At 44.4% G+C, this 14691-nt stretch overlaps 1 non-coding gene across 1 annotated transcript; it reads right to left on the bottom strand.

Annotated features, from left to right (window-relative positions):
- Window positions 1–14224: 14224 nt before the first annotated feature.
- TRNAT-CGU (transfer RNA threonine (anticodon CGU)) lies at window positions 14225–14296 on the bottom strand. Its single transcript has one exon. It is a non-coding gene; the product is annotated as a tRNA-Thr (tRNA).
- Between the last annotated feature and the right edge of the window lie 395 nt (window positions 14297–14691).

Below are 14691 nucleotides of genomic sequence, written 5' to 3'. Positions count from 1 at the left end.
CAATTTAAAAGTGGGAGTGTCAGTCAGTGCCACTAGTAGCTATGGCGGCGAGTGTTGCTCACTCTTTATGATCCTGTTTTTGCGTCACGTACACGTGAACCTATTATGAACTGGCAGCTGACCAACAGTCTCCCATATACAACCTAGATTGATTTGTGGGGTTTAACGCCCCAAAACCACCATATGATTACGAGAGACGAGATAGTGGAGGGCTCCGAAAATTTCGACCTCCTTGGGTTCTTCAACGTGCACCCTAATCTGAGCACACGGGCCTACAACATTTCCGCCTCCATCGCAAATGCAGCCGCCGCAGCCGGGAATTGAACACGCGAGCTGCGGATATACAACTTAGAGGCACCAAGTCTGCCAGTACGAGACCCTCGTTAAACAATAAGGAAAACAAGTGTATACTTAAGGGCTCGTTTTTTTGTGTTTTACACAATAATAATGGGATCTACCAGACAATATTGCCATGTAAGATATAAGGGAAGGTATTAGCCCAATTGTATTATAAATGAGAAGAAGGAAGAGTGGGTGAAAACATAACTTGCCGTGGGCAGGATCCAAACCTGTGGCCTTCGAATAACGTGTCCGATGCTTTACCTCTGAGCTACCACGACAGCTATCCCCCCAGCCACTTTATTGGGTATCTATGTCAATTTAAACGTGGGAGTGTAAATCAGCGCCACTAGTAGCCATGGCGGCGAATGTGGCACACTATTTTTGAGCCTGTTTTGGTGTCACGTTGCACGGCAACTTATTACTAACTGGCAGCTCACCAATAGTTCCACGTATAAAACCTTGAGGCACCAAGTCTGCCAGTAGGAGACCGTCGTTAATTAATAAGGGAAACAAGTGTATACTTAGGGCTTGTTTTTGTGTTTCAGGCAATAAAAATGGGATCTAACAGACAATATTGCCAAGGAACGTTTAGGGGACGTTATTAGGCCAATTGTATTGTAAATGTGAAGAAAGAAAAGTGGGTGAAAAGATAACTTGCCGTGGGCAAGATCCAAACCTGCGACCTTCGAATAACGCGCTCGATGCTCTACCACTGAGCTACCACGACAGCTATTCCCCAGCCACTTTATCGGGTATATATGTCAATTTCAACGTACGTGTGTCAGTCAGCAGCACTAGTAGCCTTGGCGGTGAATGTGGCACACTCTTTATGAGCCTGTTTCGGCGTCACTTAGCACGGGAACTTATTACTAACTGGCAGCTGACCAAGAGTTCCCCGTATACAACTTAGAGGCACCAAGTCTGCCAGTACGAGACCCTCGTTGAAGAATAAGGAAAACAAGTGTATACTTCAGGGCTAGTTTTTCGTGTTTTACACAATAATATTGGGATCTAACAGACAATAATGCCAAGAAAGTTATACGGAAACTTGATAGGCCAATTGTAATATAAATGAGAAGAAAGAGGAGTAGGTGAAAAGATAACTTGCCGAGGGCAGGATCCGAACCTGCGAAGTTCGAATAACGAGTTCGATGCTCTACCACTGAGCTACCATGACAGCTATCCCCCCTGCCAATTTATTGGGTATATATGTCAATTTCAACGTGCGTGTGTCAGTCAGCAGCACTAGTAGCCATGGCGGTTAGTGTTGCACACTCTTTATGAGCCTGTTTTTGCGTCACATAGCACGTGAACTTATTACTAACTGGCAGCAGACAAATAGTCTCCGTATACAACCTAGAGGCACCAAGTCTGCCAATACGAGGCCCTCGTTAATGAGTAAGGAGAACAAGTGTATACTCAAGCAATCGTTTTTCGTGTTTTCAACACTAATAATGGGATCTAACAGACAATAATGCAAAAGAAGTTATAGGGGACGTTATTAGGCCAATAATAATGTAATTGAGAAAAGGAAATGTGAGTGAAAACATAACTTGCCGTGGGTAGAATCCGAACCTACGGCCTTCGAATAACGTGTTCGATGCTCTACCACTGAGCTACCACGACAGCTATCCCCCCAGCCACTTTATTGGGTATCTATGGTAATATAAACGTGGGAGTGTAAGTCAGCGCCACTAGTAGCCGTGGCGGTGAATGTGGCACACTCTTTATGAGCCTGTTTTGGCGTCACTTAGCACGTGATCTTAATACTACATGGCAGCTGACCAAGAGTTCCCCGTATAGAACCTAGAGGCACCAAGTCTGCCAGTACGAGACCCTCGTTAAAGAATAAGGAAAACAAGTGTATACTTCAGGGCTCGTTTTTTGTGTTCTAAACAATATTAATGGGATCTAACAGAAAATAATGCCAATGAAGTTATCGGGGAAGTTATTAGGCCAATGGTATTATAATTGAGAAGAAAGAAAAGTGGGTGAAAAGATAACTTGCCGTGGGCTGGGCAGGTTCCAAACCTGCGGCCTTTGAATAACGCGTTCGATGCTCTACCACTGAGCTGCCACGACAGCTATCCCCCCAGCCACTTTATCGGGTATATATGTCAATTTCAACGTGCGTGTGTCAGTCAGCACCACTAGTAGCCATAGTGGTGAGTGTTGCACACTCTTTATGAGCCTGGTTTTGCGTCAAATAGCACGTGAACTTCTTACTAACTGGCAGCTGACCAAGAGTTCCCCGTATACAACCTAGAGGCACCAATCTACCAGTACGAGACCATCGTTAATAAATAAGGGGAACAAGTGTATACTTCAGGGCTAGTTTTTTGTGTTTTACACAATAATATTGGGATCTAACAGACATTAATGCCAAGGAAGGTATAGGGGAAGTTGATAGGCCAATTGTAATATAAATGAGAAGAAAGAAAGTGGGTGAAAAGATAACTTGCCGAGGGCAGGATCCGAACCTGCGACGTTCGAATAACGCGTTCGATGCTCTACCACTGTGCTACCATAACAGCTATCCCCCCTGCCAATTTATTGGGTATATATGTCAATTTCGACGTGCGTGTGTCAGTCAGCACCACTAGTAGCCATGGCGGCGAGTGTTGCACACTCTTTTTGAGCCTGTTTTTGCGTCACATAGCACGTGAACTTATTACTAACTGGCACCTGACCAAGAGTTCCCCGTATACAACCTAGAGGCACCAATCTACCTGTACGAGACCGTCGTTAATGAATAAGGGAAACAAGTGTATACTTAAGGGCTCGTTTTTGGTGTTTTACACAATATAATGGAATCTCACAGACAATAATGCCCAGGAAGGTATAGGGGACGTTATTAGGCCAATTGTAATGTCAATGAAAAGAAAGAAAATGGGTGAAAAGATAACTTGCGTGGGCAGGATCCGAGCCTGCGACCATCGAATAATGCGTTCGATTCTCTACCACTGAGCTACCACGACAGCTATCCCCCCAGCCACTTTATTGGATATCTATGTCGATTTCTACGTGAAAGTGTCAGTCAGCACCACTAGTCGCCAAAGCGGCGAGTGTGGCACACTCTTTATGAGCCTGTTTGGCGTCACGTAGCACGTAAACTTATTACTAACTGGCAGCTGACAAATAGTCTCCGTATACAACCTAGAGGCACCAAGTCTGCCAATACGAGACCCTCGTTAATAAATAAAGAGACAAAGTGTACACTCAAGCAATCGTTTTTCGTGTTTTAAACAATAATAATGGGATCTAACAGAAAATAATGCCAAGGAAGGTATAGGGGACGTTATTAGGCCAATTGTAATGTAATTGAGAAGAAAGAAAAGTGGGTGAAAAGATCACTTGCCATGGGCAGGATCGGAACCTGCGACCTTTGAATAACGCGTTCGATGCTCTACTACTGAGCTACCACGACAGCTATACCCCCAGCCACTTTATCGGGTATATATGTCAATTTCAACGTGCGTGTGTCAGTCAGCACCACTAGTAGCCTTGGCGGTGAATGTGGCACACTCTTTGAGCCTGTTTTGGCGTCACTTAGCACGGGAACTTATTACTAACTGGCAGCTGACCAAGAGTTCCCCGTATACAACTTAGAGGCACCAAGTCTGCCTGTACGAGACCCTCGTTGAAGAATAAGGAAAACAAGTGTATACTTAAGGGCTGGTTTTTTGTGTTTTACACAATAATAATGGAATCTAACAGACAATAATGCCAAGGAAGGTATAAGGGACGTTATTAAGCCAATTTTAATGTAAATGACAAGAAAGAAAAGTGCGTGAAAAGGTAACTTGCCATGGGCAGGATCGGAACCTGCGACCTTTGAATAACGCGTTCGATGCTCTACCAGTGAGCTACCACGACAGCTATTCCCCCTGCCTTTTTATTGGGTATCTATGTCAATTTAAACGTGGGAGTGTCAGTCAGTGCCACTAGTAGCCGCGGCGGCGAATGTGGCACACTCTTTATGAGCCTGTTCTGGTGTGACGTTGCACGTGAACTTATTACTACATGGCAGCTGACCGATAGTTCCCCGTATACAACCTAGAGGTTCCAAGTCTGCCAGTACGAGACCCTCGTTAAAGAATAAGGAAAACAAGTGTATACTTCAAGGCTCGTTTTTCGTGTTCTAAACAATATTAATGGGATCTAACAGAAAATAATGCCAATGAAGTTATCGGGGAAGTTATTAGGCCAATGGTATTATAAATGAGAAGAAAGAAAAGTGGGTGAAAAGATAACTTGCCGAGGGCAGCTTCCAAACCTGCGACCTTTGAATAACGCTTTCGATGCTCTACCACTGAGCTGCCACGACACCTATCCCCCCAGCCACTTTATTGGGTACATATATCAATTTCAACGTGCGTGTGTCAATCAGCAGCACTAGTAGCCATGGCGGTGAGTGTTGCACACTCTTTATGTGCCTGTTTTTGCGTCACATAGCACGTGAACTTATTACTAACTGGCAGCTGACCAAGAGTTCCCCGTATAAAACCTAGAGGCACAAATCTACCTGTACGAGACCGTCGTTAATGAATAAGGGCAACAAGTGTATACTTAATGTCTCGTTTTTTGTGTTTTACACGTTATAATGGAATCTAACAGACAATAATGCCCAGGAAGGTATAGGGGACGTTATTAGGCCAATTGTAATGTGAATGAAAAGAAAGAAAAGTGGGTGAAAAGATAACTTGCGTGGGCAGGCTCCGAGCCTGCGACTTTCGAATAATGCGTTCGATTCTCCACCACTGAGCTACCACGACAGCTATCCCCCCAGCCACTTTATTGGATATCTATGCCAATTTATACGTGAAAGTGTCAGTCAGCACCACTAGTCGCAAAAGCGGCGAGTGTGGCACACTCTTTATGAGCCTGTTTTGGCGTCACGTAGCACGTAAACTTATTACTAACTGGCAGCTGACAAATAGTCTCCGTATACAACCTAGAGGCACCAAGTCTGCCAATACGAGACCCTCGTTAATGAATAAGGAGAACAAGTGTATACTCAAGCAATCGTTTTTCGTGTTATAAACAATAATAATGGGATCTAACAGACAATGATGCCAAGGAAGGTATAGGGGACGTTATTAGGCCAATTGTAATGTCATTGAGAAAAAAGAAAAGTTGGTGAAAACTTAACTTGCCGTGGGCAGGATTCGAACCTGCGGCCTTTGTATAACGTGTTCGATGCTCTAACACTGAGCTACCACGACAGCTATCCCCCCAGCCACTTTATCGGGTATATATGTCAATTTAAACGTGGGAGTGTCTGTCAGCGCCACTGGTAGCCGCGTCGGCGAATGTGGCACACTCTTTATGAGCCTGTTCTGGTGTCACGTTGCACGTGAACTTATTACTACATGGCAGCTGACCGATAGTTCCCCGTATACAACCTAGAGGCACCAAGTCTGCTAGTACGAGACCCTTCTTAAAGAATAAAGAAAACAAGTGTATACTTCAGGGCTCGTTTTTCGTGTTCTAAACAATAATAATGGGATCTAACAGAAAATAATGCCAATGAAGGTATCGGGGAAGTTATTAGGCCAATTGTATTATAAATGAGAAGAAAGAAAAGTGGGTGAAAAGATAACTTGCCATGGGCAGGATCGGAACCTGCGACCTTTGAATAACGCGTTCGATGCTCTACCAGTGAGCTACCACGACAGCTATTCCCCCTGCCTTTTTATTGGGTATCTATGTCAATTTAAACGTGGGAGTGTCAGTCAGTGCCACTAGTAGCCGCGGCGGCGAATGTGGCACAATCTTTATGAAACTGTTCTGGTGTGACGTTGCACGTGAACTTATTACTACATGGCAGCTGACCGATAGTTCCCCGTATACAACCTAGAGGCACCAAGTCTGCCAGTACGAGACCCTCGTTAATGAATAAGGGGAACAAGTGTATACTTAAGCAATCGTTTTTCATGTTTTACACAATAATAATGGGATCTAACAGATAATAATGCTAAGTAACGTATAGGGGAAGTTATTAGGCCAATTGTATTATAAATGAGAAGAAAGAAAAGTGGGTGAAAAGATAACTTGCCGTGGGCAGGTTCCCAACCTGCGACCTTCGAATAACGCGATCGATGCTCTACCACTGAGCTACCACGACAGCTATCCCCCCCGCCACTTTATCGGGTATATATGTCAATTTAAACGTGGGAGTGTAAGTCAGCGCCCCTAGTAGCCGTGGCGGTGAATATTGCACACTCTTTATGAGCCTGTTTTGGCGTCACTTAGCACGTGAACTTATTACTGACTGGCAGCTGACCAAGAGTTCCCCGTATACAACTTAGAGGCACCAAGTCTGCCAGTACGAGACCGTCGTTAATGAATAAGGGAAACAAGTGTATACTTAAGGGCTCGTTTTTTGTGTTTTACACAATAATAATGGAATCTAACAGACAATAATGCCAAGGAAGGTATAAGGGACGTTATTAGGCCAATTTTAATGTAAATGACAAGAAAGAAAAGTGCGTGAAAAGGTAACTTTCCATGGGCAGGATCGGAACCTGCGACCTTTGAATAACGCGTTCGATGCTCTACCAGTGAGCTACCACGACAGCTATTCCCCCTGCCTTTTTATTGGGTATCTATGTCAATTTAAACGTGGCAGTGTCAGTCAGTGCCACTAGTAGCCGCGGCGGCGAATGTGGCACACTCTTTATGAGCCTGTTCTGATGTGACGTTGCACGTGAACTTATTACTACATGGCAGCTGACCGATAGTTCCCCGTATACAACCTAGAGCCACCAAGTCTGCCAGTACGAGACCCTCCATAAAGAATAAGGAAAACAAGTGTATACTTCATAGCTCGTTTTTCGTGTTCTAAACAATAATAATGGGATCTAACAGAAAATAATGCCAATGAAGGTATCGGGGAAGTTATTAGGCCAATTGTATTATAAATGAGAAATAAGAAAAGTGGGTGGAAAGATAACTTGCCGTGGGCTGGGCAGGTTCCAAACCTGCGGCCTTTGAATAACGCGTTCGATGCTCTACCACTGAGCTGCCACGATAGCTGTCCCCCCAGACACTTTATCGGGTATATATGGCAATTTCAACGTGCATGTGTCAGTCAGCACCACTAGTAGCCATAGCGGTGAGTGTTGCACACTCTTTATGAGCCTGTTTTGGCGTCACTTAGCACGTGATCTTATTACTACATGGCAGCTGACCAAGAGTTCCCCGTATAGAACCTAGAGGCACCAAGTCTGCCAGTACGAGACCCTCGTTAAAGAATAAGGAAAACAAGTGTATACTTCAGGGCTCGTTTTTTGTGTTCTAAACAATATTAATGGGATCTAACAGAAAATAATGCCAATGAAGTTATCGGGGAAGTTATTAGGCCAATGGTATTATAATTGAGAAGAAAGAAAAGTGGGTGAAAAGATAACTTGCCGTGGGCAGCTTCCAAACCTGCGACCTTTGAATAACGCTTTCGATGCTCTACCACTGAGCGATCACGACAGCTATCCTCCCAGCCACTTTATTGGGTATATATATCAATTTCAACGTGCGTGTGTCAGTCAGCAACACTAGGTAGCCATGGCAGTGAGTGTTGCACACTCTTTATGAGCCTGTTTTTGCGTCACATAGCACGTGAACTTATTACTAACTGGCAGCTGACCAAAAGTTCCCCGTATACAACCTAGAGGCACCAACCTACCTGTACGAGACCGTCGTTAATGAATAAGGGAAACAAGTGTATACTTAAGGGCTCGTTTTTTGTGTTTTACACAATATAATAGAATCTAACAGACAATAATGCCCAGGAAGGTATTGGGGACGTTATTAGGCCAATTGTAGTGTGAATGAAAAGAAAGAAAATGGGTGAAAAGATAACTTGTGTGGGGGCAGGATCCGAGCCTGCGACCTTCGAATACTGCGTTCGATTCTCTACCACTGAGCTACCACGACAGCTATCCCCCCAGCCACTTTATTGGATATCTATGCCAATTTATACGTGAAAGTGTCAGTCAGCAACACTAGTCGCCAAAGCGCCGAGTGTGGCACACTCTTTATGAGCCTGTTTTGGCGTCACGTAGCACGTAAACTTATTACTAACTGGCAGCTGACAAATAGTCTCCGTATACAACCTAGAGGCACCAAGTCTGCCAATACGAGACCCTCGTTAATGAATAAGGAGAACAAGTGTATACTCAAGCAATCGTTTTTCGTGTTATAAACAATAATAATGGGATCTAACAGACAATGATGCCAAGAAAGGTATAGGGGACGTTATTAGGCCAATTGTAATGTCATTGAGAAAAAAGAAAAGTGGGTGAAAACTTAACTTGCCGTGGGCAGGATTCAAACCTGCGGCCTTTGAATAACGTGTTCGATGCTCTAACACTGAGCTACCACGACAGCTATCCCCCCAGCCACTTAATTCGGTATCTATGTCAATTTAAACGTGGGAGCGTAAGTCAGCGCCACTTGTTGCCGTGGCGGTGAATGTGGCACACTCTTTATGAGCCTGTTTTGGCGTCACTTAGCACGTGATCTTATTACTAACTGGCAGCTGACCAAGAGTTCCCCGTATAAAACTTAGAGGCACGAAGTCAGACCATCGTTAATGAATAAGGGAAACAAGTGTATACTGAAGGCTTCTTTCTCGTGTTTCACGCAATAATAATGGGATCTAACAGACAATATTGCCAAGGAAGGTATAGGGGACGTTATTAGGCCAATTGTAATGTAAATGTGAAGAAAGAAAAGTGGGTGAAAAGGTAACTTGCCGTGGGCAGTATCGGAACCTGCGACCTTTGAATAATGCGTTCGATTCTATTCCACTGAGCTACCACGACAGCTATCCCCCCAGCCACTTTATTGGATATCTATGTCAATTAACACGTTGGAGTGTCAGTCAGCGCCACTAGTCACCAAGGCGGCGAGTGTGGCACACTCTTTAAGAGCCTGTTTTGGCGTCACGTAGCACGTAAACTTATTACTAACTGGCAGCTGACAAATAGTCTCTTTATACAACCTAGAGGCACCAATCTACCTGTACGAGACCGTCTTTAATGAATAAGGGAAACCAGTGTATACTTAAGGGCTCGTTTTTTGTGTTTTACAGAATAATAATGGGATCTAACTGACAATAATGCCAAGGAAGGTATAGGGGACGTTATTAGGCCAATTGTAATGTAATAGAGAAGAAAGAAAAGTGGGTGAAAACATAACTTGCCGTGGGCAGGATTCGAACCTGCGGCCTTTGAATAACGTGTTCGATGCTCTAACACTGAGCTACCATGACAGCTATCCCCCCAGCCACTCTATTGGTTATCTATGTCAATTTAAATGTGGAAGTGTGAGTGAGCGCCACTAGTAGCCGTGGCGGCGAGTTTGGCACACTCTTAATGAGCCTGTTTTGGTGTCACGTAGCACGTAAACTTATTACTAACTTACAGCTGACCAATAGTCCCACGTATACAACCTGGAGGCACCAATTCTGCCAGTACGAGAACCTCGTTAAAGAATAAGGAAAACAAGTGTATACTTAAGGGCTAGTTTTTCGCGTTTCACACATTAATAATGGGATCTAACAGACAATAATGCAAAGGAAGGTATAGGGGACGGTATTGGGCCAATTTTAATGTAATTGAGACAAGAAAAAGTGGGTGAAAACATAACTTGCCGTGGGCAGAATCCGAACCTACGGCCTTCGAATAACGCGTTCGATGCTCTACCACTGAGCTACCACGACAGCTATTCCCCCAGCCACTTTTTTGGGTATCTATGTCAATATAAACGTGGGAGTGTAAGTCAGCGCTACTAGTAGCCGTGGCGGTGAATGTGGCACACTCTTTATGAGCCTGTTTTGGCGTCACTTAGCACGTGAACTTATTACTGACTGGCAGCTGACCAAGAGTTCCCCGTATACAACTTAGAGGCACGAAGTCTCCCAGTACGAGACCGTCGTTAATGAATAAGGGAAACAAGTGTATACTTAGGGGTTGTTTTTCGTGTTTCACGCAATAATAATGAGATCTAACAGACAATATTGCCAAGGAAGGTATAGGGGACGTTATTAGGCCAATTGTAATGTAAATGTGAAGAAATAAAAGTGGGTGAAAAGGTAATTTGCCGTGGGCAGGATCGAAACCTGCGACCTTAGAATAATGCGTTCGATTCTCTACCACTGAGCTACCACGACAGCTATCCCCCCAGCCACTTTATTGGATATCTATGTCAATTTATACGTGCGTGTGTCAGTCAGCAGCACTAGTAGCCTTGGCGGTGAATGTGGCACACTCTTTATGAGCCTGTTTTGGCGTCACTTAGCCCGGGAACTTATTACTAACTGGCAGCTGACCAAGAGTTCCCCGTATACAACTTAGAGGCACCAAGTCTGCCAGTACGAGACCCTCGTTGAAGAATAAGGAAAACAAGTGTATACTTAAGGGCTCGTTTTTTGTGTTTTACACAATAATAATGGAATCTAACAGACAATAATGCCAAGGAAGGTATAGGGGACGTTATTAGGCCAATTTTAATGTAAATGATAAGAAAGAAAAGTGCGTGAAAAGGTAACTTGCCATGGGCAGGTTCGGAACCTGCGAGCTTTGAATAACGCGTTCGATGCTCTACCACTGAGCTACCATGACAGCTATTCCCCCTGCCTTTTTATTGGGTATCTATGTCAATTTAAACGTGGGAGTGTCAGTCAGTGCCACTAGTAGCCGCGGCGGCAAATGTGGCACACTCTTTATGAGCCTGTTCTGGTGTGACGTTGCACGTGAACTTATTACTACATGGCAGCTGACCGATAGTTCCCCGTATACAACCTAGAGGCACCAAGTCTGCCTTTACGCGACCCTCGTTAAAGAATAAGGAAAACAAGTGTATACTTCAGGGCTCGTTTTTCGTGTTCTAAACAATATTAATGGGATCTAACAGAAAATAATGCCAATGAAGTTATCGGGGAAGTTATTAGGCCAATGGTATTATAAATGAGAAGAAAGAAAAGTGGGTGAAAAGATAACTTGCCATGGGCAGCTTCCAAACCTGCGACCTTTGAATAACGCTTTCGATGCTCTACCACTGAGCGATCACGACAGCTATCCTCCCAGCCACTTTATTGGGTATATATATCAATTTCAACGTGCGTGTGTCAGTCAGCAACACTAGGTAGCCATGGCAGTGAGTGTTGCACACTCTTTATGAGCCTGTTTTTGCGTCACATAGCACGTGAACTTATTACTAACTGGCAGCTGACCAATAGTCCCCCGCATACAACCTAGAGGCACCAAGTCTGCCAGTAGGAGACCCTTGTTAATGAATAATGGAAACAAGTGTATACTTAAAGGCTCGTTTTTCGTGTTTTACACAAAATTGATGGGACCTAACAGACAATAATGCCCAGAAAGGTATAGAGAAAGTTATTAGGCCAATCGTAATTTAAATGAGAAGAAAGAAAATGGGTGGAAAGATAACTTGCCGTGAGCAGGATTCGAACCTGCGACCTTAGAATAACGCATCCAATGCTCTACCACTGAGCTACCACGACAGTCATCCCCCCAGCCACTTTATTGGGTATCTATGTCAATTTAAACGTGGGAATGTCAGTCAGCGCCACTAGTAGCTATGGCAGCGAGTGTTGCACACTCTTTATGAGCCTGTTTTTGCGTCACGTAGCACGTGAACTTATTCTTTACTGGCAGCTGACCAATAGTCCTCCATATACAACCTAGTTTGATTTGTGTGGTTTAGCGTCCCAAAACCACCATATGATTATGAGAGACGCAATTGTGGAGGGCTCCGAAAATTTCGGCCTCGTTGGAATCTTTAACGTGCACCCTAATCTGAGCACACGGGCCTACAACATTTCCGCCTCCATCGGAAATGCAGCCGCCGCAGGCGGAAATGGAACACGCGACCTGCGGTTATACAACCTAGAGGCACCAAGTCTGTCAGTACGAGACCCTCGTTAATGAATAAGAAAAACAAATGTACATTTCAGGGCTAGTTTTTCGTGTTTTAAACAATAATACTGGGATCTAACAGACAATGATGCCAAGGAAGGTATAGGGGAAGTTGATAGGCCAATTGTAATATAAATGAGAAGAAAGAAGAGTGGGTGAAAAGATAACTTGCCGTGGGCAGGATCCGAACCTGCGACGTTCGAATAACGCGTTCGATGCTCTACCACTGAGCTACCACGACAGCTATCCCCCCAGCCAATTTATTGGGTATCTATGTCAATTTAAACGTGGGAGTGTAAGTCAGCGCCACTAGTAGCCGTGGCGGTGAATGTGGCACACTCTTTATGAGCCTGTTATGGCGTCACTTAGCACGTGAACTTATCATAACTGGCAGCTGACCAATAGTTCCCCGTATACAACCTAGAGGCACCAATCTGCCAGTACGAGACCTTCGTTAATGAATAAGGAAAACAAGTGTATACTTAGGGCTCGTTTTTCGTGTTTCACGCAATAATAATGGTATCTAACAGACAATATTGCCAAGGAAGGTATAGGGGACGTTATTAGGCCAATTGTAATGTAAATTAGAAGAAAGAAAAGTGGGTGAAAAGGTAACTTGCCGTGGCCAGGATCCAAACCTGCGACCTTTGAATAACGTGTTCGATGCTCTACCACTGAGCTACCACGGCCGCTATCCCCACAGCCACCTAATTGGGTATCTCTGTCAATTTAAACGTGGGAGTGTCAGTCGGCGCCACTTCTTTTTATGAGCCTGTTTTTGCGTCACATAGCACGTGAACTTATTACTAACTGGCATCTGACCAATAGTTCCCCGTATACAAAATAAAGGCACTAATCTGCCAGTACGAGACCATCGTTAATGAATAAGGAGAACAAGTGTATACTCAAGCAATCGTTCTTCGTGTTTCAAACAATAATAATGGGATCTAACAGACAATAATGCCAAGGAAGGTATAGGGGACGTTATAAGCCAGTTGTAATGTAATTGAGAAGAAAGAAAACTGGGTGAAAACATAACATTCCGTGGGCAGGAATTGGACCTGCGGCCTTTGAATAACGTGTTCGATGCTCTACCACTGAGCTACCACGACAGCTATCCCCCAGCCACTCTATTGGGTATCTATGTCAATTTAAATGTGGGAGTGTGAGTCAGCGCCACTAGTAGCCGTGGCGGCGAGTGTGGCACACTTTTTATGAGCCTGTTTTGGTGTCACGTAGCACGTGAACGTATTACTAACTTGCAGCTGACCAATAGTCCCACGTATACAACCTTGAGGCACCAAGTCTGCCAGTACGAGACCCTCGTTAAAGAATAAGGAAAACAAGTATATACTTAAGGGCTAGTTTTTCGTGTTTCACACATTAATAATGGGATCTAACAGAAAATATTGCCAAGGAAGGTATAGGGGACGTTAGTAAGCCCATTGTAATGTAAATGAGAAGAAAGAAAAGTTGGTGAAAAGGTAACTTGCCGTGGGCAGGATCCAAACCTGCGACCTTTGAATAACGTGTTCGATGCTCTACCACTGAGCTACCACGGCCGCTATCCCCACAGCCACTTATTTGGGTATCTATGTCAATTTAAACGATGGAGTGTCAGTCAGCGCCACTAGTAGCCATGGCGGCGAGTGTACCACATTCTTATGAGCCTGTTATGGCGTCACGTAGCTTGTGAACTTATTACTGACTGGCAGCTCACAAATAGTCCCCCACATACAACCTAGAGGCACCAAGTCTGCCAGTACGAGACCCTTGTTAATGAATAATGGAAACAAGTGTATACTTAAGGGCTCGTTTTTCGTGTTTTACACAAAATTATTGGGACCTAACAGAAAATAATGCCCAGGAAGGTATAGGAAAAATTATTAGGCCAATCGTAATTTAAATGAGAAAAAAGAAAAGTGGTTGAAAAGATGACTTGCCGTGGGCAGGATCCGAACCTGCGACCTTCGAATAACGAGTCCGATGCTCTACCACTGAGCTACCACGACAGCTATCCCCCAGCCACTTTATTGGGCATCTATGTCAATTTAAACGTGAGAGTGTCAGTCAGCGCCACTAGTAGCTATGGCGGCGAGTGTTGCACACTCTTTATGATCCTGTTTTTGCGTCACGTACACGTGAACTTATTACTAAATGGCAGCTGACCAACAGTCCCGCATATACAACCTAGATTGATTTGTGGGGTTTAACGTCCCAAAACCACCATATGATTATGAGAGACGCCGTAGTGGAGGGCTCCGAAAATTTCGACCTCCTTGGGTTCTTTACCGTGAGCCTTATCTGAGCACACGGGCCTACAACATTTCCGCCTCCATCGGAAAAGCAGCCGCCGCAGCCGGGAATTGAACACGCGACCTGCGGATATACAACCCAGAGGCACCAA

The sequence above is a fragment of the Rhipicephalus microplus genome, chromosome X (assembly GCF_043290135.1).
Source record: "Rhipicephalus microplus isolate Deutch F79 chromosome X, USDA_Rmic, whole genome shotgun sequence".
Lineage (NCBI taxonomy): Eukaryota > Metazoa > Arthropoda > Arachnida > Ixodida > Ixodidae > Rhipicephalus > Rhipicephalus microplus.
This window is presented reverse-complemented; position numbering and strand designations above follow the sequence as displayed.